The following is an 8924-nucleotide window of genomic DNA, read 5'->3' as shown; positions in this document are numbered from 1 at the left end:
AACCGCTCTGAAAAAATCTACGAAAATAAACCTACGAAAATTAGCCAGGCGCTCGCACCCTCGTTCCCTCGATGCAATTGCCCGCACGAGTCGTCGCAGTCATTCGTTCCTACGTCGCTCAACCCCTTCGCCGCCGCCCAATCGCTTCGCTGCTCAACCCCTTCGCCGCCGCTCCTCCACCCATCTGCACCTGAACCCGTAGAATCCGCCGCGGATCATCAGATCTGCGGCCGATCCCGTTGAGGGCCCTAGATCCGGCGGCGACCGCTTGGGCCGCGACGGAGACCGGTTCCAGGGCCCGGCGCCTACGTTCCAGGCCCCGAAGACGATCAAGGTATCCAACTCATACATCCAACCCATGCTCATACATGCAATAAAAATTTACATCCAACCCATGCTCATACATGCAATAAAAATTTACATCCAACGCATGCTCATACATGCAATAAAAATTTACATCCAACGCATGCTCAGCTCACCGCTATACTTTTAAGCAGTTCAAAGCTTGTGTCAACAGCCCTATAAACTTTAGGATGTCATTTTCCTTCAGAGCAATCAACACGTGTCACTGACCAATTCGCAACTCCGGTTGGATCAACCATCTGCAGGCACGACAGCAGTATATATTAGTGGTGGCTAAAGTGAAAAAGAACACGGTTAGGAGCTTCTGAGTGCTTACATTAAATAAGGTTGGCAGGTAGTGCTCATCAGAATAGAAGTTATGAGATTCATTCCCAGGCTGCAAAGTGGCGACACACAAATCAGGAAGAACAACAAAATGATTTCCAACAAAATACAGAAAAAGAAATCAAACATAAAACAGCTATATAGGATCGGAGGGAGTAATAACGTAAAACAGCTATATATCAACATAGTATTGACTCGCCCCCTCTGTGTTTTCCACTTTATATGAACAGCTAGGTTGACAGTAATATTGACAGGAGGACTATAGATAGACACATACATGCAATAAAAATTTACATCCAACGCATGCTCAAGGTAATGCGCAGTATCAACGCTAACAATGAAGGTAATGCCTGTTAATTGTTTCTGTGTATGAAATTTTGTTTCAGCTGCCTCTTGAACAATAATTTAGGCAAACAGGGTGTACTTACTTAATCTGATGTAGCAGCTTCTAGAAAGATGCAGCTTCTATGGGAAACAGAACAACTGCAAGAAGAACAAAAAATTCATGCAAGATGCAATTAACAGTAGAAAAGCATCTACAAAGTTACATCTAGGTAGTAGCGTGCTGCTAATTAACTAATAGGTAGTATAGTGGTTCCGAAAAGTGTGGACCGAGATCACAATAGTTTAGTATGATAAGTAAATTATTTTGTCTATTATGACTCGCTAAATCGACCTATAACTTCAAATGTGACCTTGTGGTTTTAGTCTTTCTTTAAGCAACTACCAATTCTCTATTTGTAACCAACAATAAATGCTGAGAGTAACAAAATTGTCATTCTTTTGAGGCAAAATTAAGAATGTCTTGCAAATTAACAGCAAAAGTAACTGTTCTTTTGAGGCCTACTGTACATAATTTAGCTGTTTTGCACACATATATGTACAAGTGTTCAAATCAGATGTCTATTTTATTTCTTATGAGGACTGAAGGGTTAGACTACAAAATTGCGACATCAATAAATTTCTTGTGGCAAGGGCATCAGTTACAAACCGTAAAATTACCAACAACGTTTTGTTTTGGCCTAACCTGACAAGCAAACCAGTAGTCGATCACTGCATGCAGACCAAGTAAGGAGTAATTTTTTCACTTCATTGAACCTTCTTCTGGCCTCATCCTTAGCATTTTGTGCAATGCAAGACCTTTACAAGTCTGATTGCATTGCATTTCAACTATGCTTCCTTTTTTGTTCCATCCAAAAATTAAACATCTTATAAAAACTTTGTCAAACTGAGCATCTACAAAGTTGATTGTCAAACTGGAACATAGCTAGCTAGGTATCCAGGACATGCAGACACTAATTTTGATCTACAATTTTGCGCAACAAGATTTGAGCTTTAAGAAATGGAAAACACTATCCTGTTTCAGAAGGCTTGTGCAATAGAAATCTTGTTTCAGAAATAAAAAAACGATTCGGCTGTGTAGTTTTTTTCCAGCAACAGGATGCCAAGAGGGTCCTGCAAGGTCCAATATGTTGTATGCACATGAAAACTACCCCAAAGTTGAAGCATGAATAGTACAGGTATATGAAGTACTCTACTACCTACCCTAGGCACCGCATGCGCGCGCGCACACATGGGGAGTATTTGGGGTGCCATAACTTCATACACAAAGTTTCCACATGGTAATAAAAACTATAAACACCCTCGTGGACATAGTGAGGGTTGCAACTTCGCATAGCTCAGCTAAATATAGATTGGTCTCTTCAAGACGCTACGTGCAGAATTTCATGGAAACAACAAAACAACAGTTATGCAAATATGTTTATAAGATCTCAAATATTTAGCAAAGTGAGGCTCGGTAATCTTTTTATCTCAAATATTTATCAAAGCAGTGCTAACTGAATTCCAGAACACAACCCCTGTTTGTCATATGATAGCATTGCTAAGATGGAGACAGGATGACTACATATAGACACGTGCAAAACATCTAGAGGACATCATGCATAGTATAGTTATCTTGCTACTCCCACCCCCGCTATTTCAAATATTCTTGCCATCAGGCAATGGTCATTTAATGTCAGTGAACTGCCATTCCATAGGTGCGTATGGGGAATTCGAAAAGCAAGGCAGGTGAACATCAACCAAAAGAGGACGTTACTACGGGTATGATGCACTCTATCATAAATTCCTACACATGCGTTCGGTTCATTTCTGGCAGTGACAAGCTTTATGCATAATGTATTGCAGGCCTTACGAGCGGGGGAAATGATGAAGAATATAATGCAAGCATCATACCCGTAGCTGAAAATTTTGACGATACTTACACGACGGTTCCAGGTATAAGATTGTATGAAGATTGGAGAGAATGTTGCCTGCATAGTTTGTCGCCTATGTATCATTGGTCTTATTTTCATCCTGGTTATAACTCTACAGATGGATCAAGATCGCTACAGGTTGGAGACCATCATGATGCTTCGTTGTCGGCTCCAAGTAATCTAACAGTGGATTCTGGCACATTTGAAGCACAAAATGAATATGGTACCGACTCATCCTCATTTCATATGCCAAGAATGTTGCCTGCATAGTATGTCGCCTATGTATCATTGGTCTTATTTTCATTCTGGTTACAACTCTACAGATGGATCAAGATCGCTACGGGTTGGAGACCATCATGATGCTTCGTTGTCGGCTCCGAGTAATCTAACACTCGATTGTGGCACATTTGTAGCACAAGATGCCCGTGGTACTGACTCATCCACATTTCATATGCCATAATTTATAAATATGGGTGTTCACCTTCATGTACAACATACCGCATTTTTTTTATTGGTAAGTTGTAGGCTATGAACCTTCAAACGATGAGATGGATGGTGCGGCAAAGCTACAAGGTATTCCCATGCATGCTTATCCACCATCCAAGCCGACGTGTTCGGTAGCGGATCAGTCAGGTTTATGGGCTTTTTGGTTTTTACTTTTGACATGATGCAGACGACAGAACTTGCGAGCAGCATGCAACAGGAGCTGTATATAATGAAAGCAAAGATTACGCTGACAAAACAAGGGAGCAGTTCAACGCACAAAGGCGTGCGGCTTATCGGAAAAAAAAAGAGGAGGATAAGGTCAGGTTGTGATCTATAAATGGGTTAAGCATATTTGATCTCATTAGCAGTTTAAGAAATAAAATGGAAAAGGAAATTACTATATATATTGACCTTTTTAGAGCGAGTGAAAAAATAGTGCAGATAAATATTGATAGTTATGGAATTTCCTAAGGTGGTTCATATGAACATACCTGGAATATTAAGAGTTTAACGAAAGAGGACACTAAACCACCAAGCGTAGATGAATGAGGTGACAACGAGTAGCCCTAAGAAACAAAGAAAAACATGCCCAGAGAGAATCAGTACTCAGGTATATTGCAGTGCCAACTAAATTGGCATTACTAATACATCTGTTTTTCGAGGTTTTGACATTGTATAAATACTCGGTGTGTGTGCCGGAAAGCTATAGTGATATTGTGTAAAAGGCAAGAGAAATAACATCCATATTTTAGCAATAAATAAATTATAATTTATTGCACAAAATGATCCATTAATCATAACTGGAACCAATACTTTTGAATGCGAAGTAGCAACGCACGGGCCTTCCAAAGTCGATGTTTAAGAAATGGAAATAGTAGCAGCATCATCGTGTTGAGGTTTTCTATTTTCTCCTTGTTTCTGGTATAGCCATGGTCAACTCGTGGTATGGAGAATTACTTGTAGTTTAGATTATTTTTCCTTTTGGTAGATTGCTTATGTATATTATTCTTTTGCTTTGACACTGAACACTGGAGACGTATTATTCTACCGCGATCAAGATACCAGCTTATGATCATTTTGCAATACAACATGCACCAATTTGTGGATAGTTGCTTTGTAATCAATCTTCTACTACATCTAAGTACAACGTTGTTGCATACATGTAACACACTCCAGCCTTCATTCTTTTCTTAACATTAGCAGACGGTGTGAAATAACCAAGCTCACAACACTCTGAAGCGATCTATTAGCTACTTCAATAGACAACAGACAGAAAGAAAGGAGCAACAGGTGATTTGCTCATACCAGTGGAGGCAGCAAATTCTGCCCAAAGTTTCTCACGGCACTTGTGGTCAGCGGCGAGGATGAGCACCCACACCCGCTCCTTGTTGCCAGCCTCTGCTTCCTCCTCCCTCGACGCGGGTCTATGCGGGGAGTTGATCTAGAAAATCCTCCTGTTAGATATAACAAATAGGTGACACTCCTTGAACATGCACTGAAAACTGTTGTTTACAGTTTGATTTCTGAACCTGATGAAAACCCCTATTTAAAAAAGGATGTAATAGAATTGGTTGTGATTCTTTTGTCAGAATGATAATATATTGCTTCTTATGCTTGATGGTTTCTGTTTACTATGTTATTTATTTCCCTTATGCATAATAACTCTGGGTGCTTGATTCGGTCCCTGGAGAAATGAGAACATATAATGGTGATGTCAGAGTTGAACAGGTTTTACAAAAAACTAGCAAGTCTTCCTTCGTTGCCGCGCAAGTACTTCTCTTACATTCCCTGAGATATAGAGTATATACTATCTCTACTTCCTAATCAATTTGAAAGATTTTTGTATAATTACAAGTAAGCATGCTCGTGAGAAGGAGAAGTTCTTTATTATCTTGCATGTACTTTCACCAGAATGATTATTTTCATTATACCTCACTCACCAATGATAAAAGATATTGAGCATTGCAATATTGTATTTTCCTTCTCCCTTTTATTAGGTCATAATATGTTCATGGACATAATATGACCAAAGTGAATATCTGATCGATCGCGATCATGCCTCGCATCATATACTTCTTCGTATCGTACAACTCCGTCCTAGAAATTATATTTACAGTACATCAAACTACAAGATTAGTTGCTTCAGAATTCCAAATTGAATCTTTATGTATCTTCACCTGAAACTTTGATTAATGTCTCGACGCTTATAGTGGCTGTATAGGTGGCTAGAACATACCAATTTTGTTCTAACTTCTTATATGCTACTAGATTATTGTCTTTGTACCATCTACATTACCTGCGTAGGTGCTCGAAGGTGTGGTCTTCATTTTATATATTTGAAGATGCTGGATAAAATCATGGTCATGTTGCTGCCTAGAGGAGCTAATAGAATAAAAGGATATGTAAGAAGCCCATTCTACAAATGTAATGTGGTGTTCATGCATGTGGATTTGGTTGCACCTTGATGTGACTCATGTATTGTATGGTTAACATGATTTGTCCATACCGTGATAACCTTATAACCCTTTTTTTCATTCCACAATGCAGATAATTTTTCTTGCACATCCCACAATCGCACAGCAATCCATTTGTGCATCGTGGTAATTTATCAGGGTAACATGTTCAATTAAGATGAGATTTGTTAGATTATTTTATGAACTCAATCGGTTCTGAAATAGGTTAGTATTTTTTAAGTGCTTAAAATGAACTTTGAACTAATATGCAATACACTTGTTCGCTTCTACGGGCAGAACCAATATGCTTTGAAGCCAGCAAGAATGTTATTCGGTCTCTAGATAATATGTACTACACTTGTTCGCTCCTAAGGGCAGAACCACTATGCTTTGCACGTCGATAGATCTTCCGTGTGTACAGCAAGATTGTTATTGATAACAAATTATAGCGCATGCCTAAATAATAAATATGTTTGAAGCAAAAGCGACTAAAATGTTATGCCGATCATGATGCATGTACTGGACTTTGCCACTTATCCGAAGTGGCAAGGGATGCAGGCAAGATGTTCCAGCAAGATACACACACATAGGGAAGCTCCGTCTAGGATACACACTTAAATATCTAGCGTGCTGATCCACTGATCGATCTGCTATATTAGATGACACCGGAATTGATTTGTGCTGACCTGGTTATTATCTTTCTTCGTTTCTTTCTTTTTAATAATAAAACAAGCCAGGGGTATGATAAGGTTTTTGGCGGCGAAGTGGAGCATACACATGTGTATGTATATGTGTAAAGCTAGCTGTCCAACTTTATGATGACTTTCATTCCTATTCGAAATGCTCGTGTAGCACATGCAGATCATCTAACATGATGGATTTCAGTTTTAGTTACAACCAATCAAGCTAACATCAGTACAGAGGTTGATTTCCCAGTTCAAAGCAATAGTTAGTCGATTTCCAATTAAATTATACTCCCTGCTTCGCAAACTGAAACTATGACTATCCTAAATCCTACTCCCTCTGTAAACTAATATAAGAGCGTTTAGATCACTATTTTAGTATTCTAAACGCTCTTATATTAGTTTACGGAGGGAGTACTTCTAGAGTTGCTGCAGATTAACAACTGATCTGAGTACAAGAGCACTCCCCCTATCTGCAAGATCAGCAGTACAAGCAGTACATTTTCTAAGCATATTTTCAGAGTACCTCAAGCAAGAGTACTGAAGTTACTGAAATTTTACTAAAACTGTGCCTACGACTACATCCCCTACTCCTAATCTGTACCCAAGCAGTACTCCAAATCTGAACCAAATCCTGCAACCAGGAGTAAAGGGATGAGACAGCGGAAGCTCACCACGCGTTGGAGATGCTGGCGAAGAGGAGCATCGTCGAGTAGGATGTCCTCGAGCAGATGTTCATCGTCGAGCATCACCTCGTTCGCCTCCCGGTCCTGGCTGTAGTAGGCGTAGGCGGGGACGCCGGCGTGCGCATGAAAAGGGCTAGGCGCCGGCGGGGTCGAGCACGTCCTTGTGGAGCCACGGCCACGCCAGCACAAGCGCGTACCGCCTCCGACCTCCGTCGTCTGTGTGCTCGGAGAAGACGCCGCGGGAGGCGAGCAGGCGACGGACGGGTGCGGTTGGCCCGGCGGGAGCGGCTCCTCGGCCGAGAGCAGCGTGTTAGTGCCGCCCGCCCACACCGCGGTTGTCGCTCGATCTGCCATGAGAGGAGGGGATGAGAGGGGGCGGCGGTGAGAGGAAAAGTCGCCGGTTGTGGCGGCTGTGGGGGTGAGGGCGGAGGCCGGCGGCGTTGCGGGGGAGAGGAGGATGGGGTCGACGCAGGGGAGAGGAGTGGACTAGATGTAGTGAGGGAGAGGAGTGGACTGGATGTAGTTAGGAGACCGACGTCGCTGAAAGGGGCTGAATATTCACCGAGTTTTTTATAACATCATGATGTGGAACCGATGATGTAGATCTTAATAATTTGTAACATATTTTTATTTAGTGCATCGTTTTGTATGTATACGTCGTCATATTGAATTTTTGTTATAAGTTTACTTTACAATTATGCAATTATGTCCGTGTTATATTGTCTTCACCTCTAAAATTTAACATACATTATCTTTATATAACTTCAACGAAATATTTCAGAAGCCCGTGGCAACGCACGGGCCTTCTACTAGTAAACAGTAATGGCGCACGCCTGGTGCGCCACTGTTAATCTACATAACAGTGGCGCACCACCTGGTGCGCCATTACTATCCCAGACACTAATGGCGCACCCAAAGTGCGTCATTACTAGGCCCAGAAGTGTGCCACTGCTGTTACTCCAAGGGGCCATGTGTACCTTATGCTCTGGGTTACTAATGACGCACTTATAGATAATGCGTCACTGGTGTGTTTATTTCTATGCGCCACTAAAGTGCAATATAGTGCGCCACTACTATGAATATTAGGATTTTTTTTTGCTTTTCTGATATTTGCACATGTTACAAAATACATTACAGCACAGAATATAAACAGCAGATTTATCGAATACAATAGAAGATTAGTCTCCGAATACGATTCATCATATTAGTCTCCGAATTCAAAATACCGAACAAAGTTAGAACATTACAAGTCTCGAGACCGCGAGTAGCGAGTTTGCCTTCACATTACAAGTCGATATCTAAACTACCATCACATAGAAGAGGGTTGCGGTCACGATGAGCATCATCGCGATGAAACTGATCTTCGTCCGGTTCCTCCTCCGCTCCCTCCTCTCTCCCGCTAGATAGCGCGCGTATCTAGCTTCCGCCTCCGCCCTAGTGGTGTACCCTTTGTAATTGTTACCGCTGAAACGGTGAACCTGTCTCCGACACTCCTCCCAGTCATCGTAGACTCCGGGAACCTCACCCTTGTACACGACATACGACGACATCTCTATGCACTAGACAAACAAAACGTTAGTAGCAATTCACAGATAATATATAAGCAATATATAAGTATGCAACAAAAGGATCGGAAGAGAAAAGCAACACATTAATAGCACGATTCATGGTCCT

General features: G+C 41.3%; 1 long non-coding RNA gene across 3 annotated transcripts; it reads right to left on the bottom strand.

Annotated features, from left to right (window-relative positions):
* Positions 1-416: 416 nt before the first annotated feature.
* On the bottom strand, positions 417-7676 carry LOC123142247 (uncharacterized). Of its 3 annotated transcripts, none has more exons than XR_006470559.1 (7): positions 7239-7676; positions 4734-4882; positions 3920-3994; positions 1715-3135; positions 1116-1170; positions 680-739; positions 417-602 (listed from the first exon to the last, which is right to left on the bottom strand). It is a non-coding gene; the product is annotated as an uncharacterized lncRNA (long non-coding RNA). The 3 variants fall into 3 exon arrangements; XR_006470560.1 differs by having other exon boundaries at positions 1715-1866; XR_006470561.1 differs by having other exon boundaries at positions 4734-4869.
* Between the last annotated feature and the right edge of the window lie 1248 nt (positions 7677-8924).

This window comes from Triticum aestivum, chromosome 6D, assembly GCF_018294505.1.
Source record: "Triticum aestivum cultivar Chinese Spring chromosome 6D, IWGSC CS RefSeq v2.1, whole genome shotgun sequence".
Taxonomy (NCBI): Eukaryota; Viridiplantae; Streptophyta; class Magnoliopsida; order Poales; family Poaceae; genus Triticum; species Triticum aestivum.
Note: the sequence above shows the minus strand (reverse complement) of the source record. Positions and strands in the feature narration are given on the sequence as shown.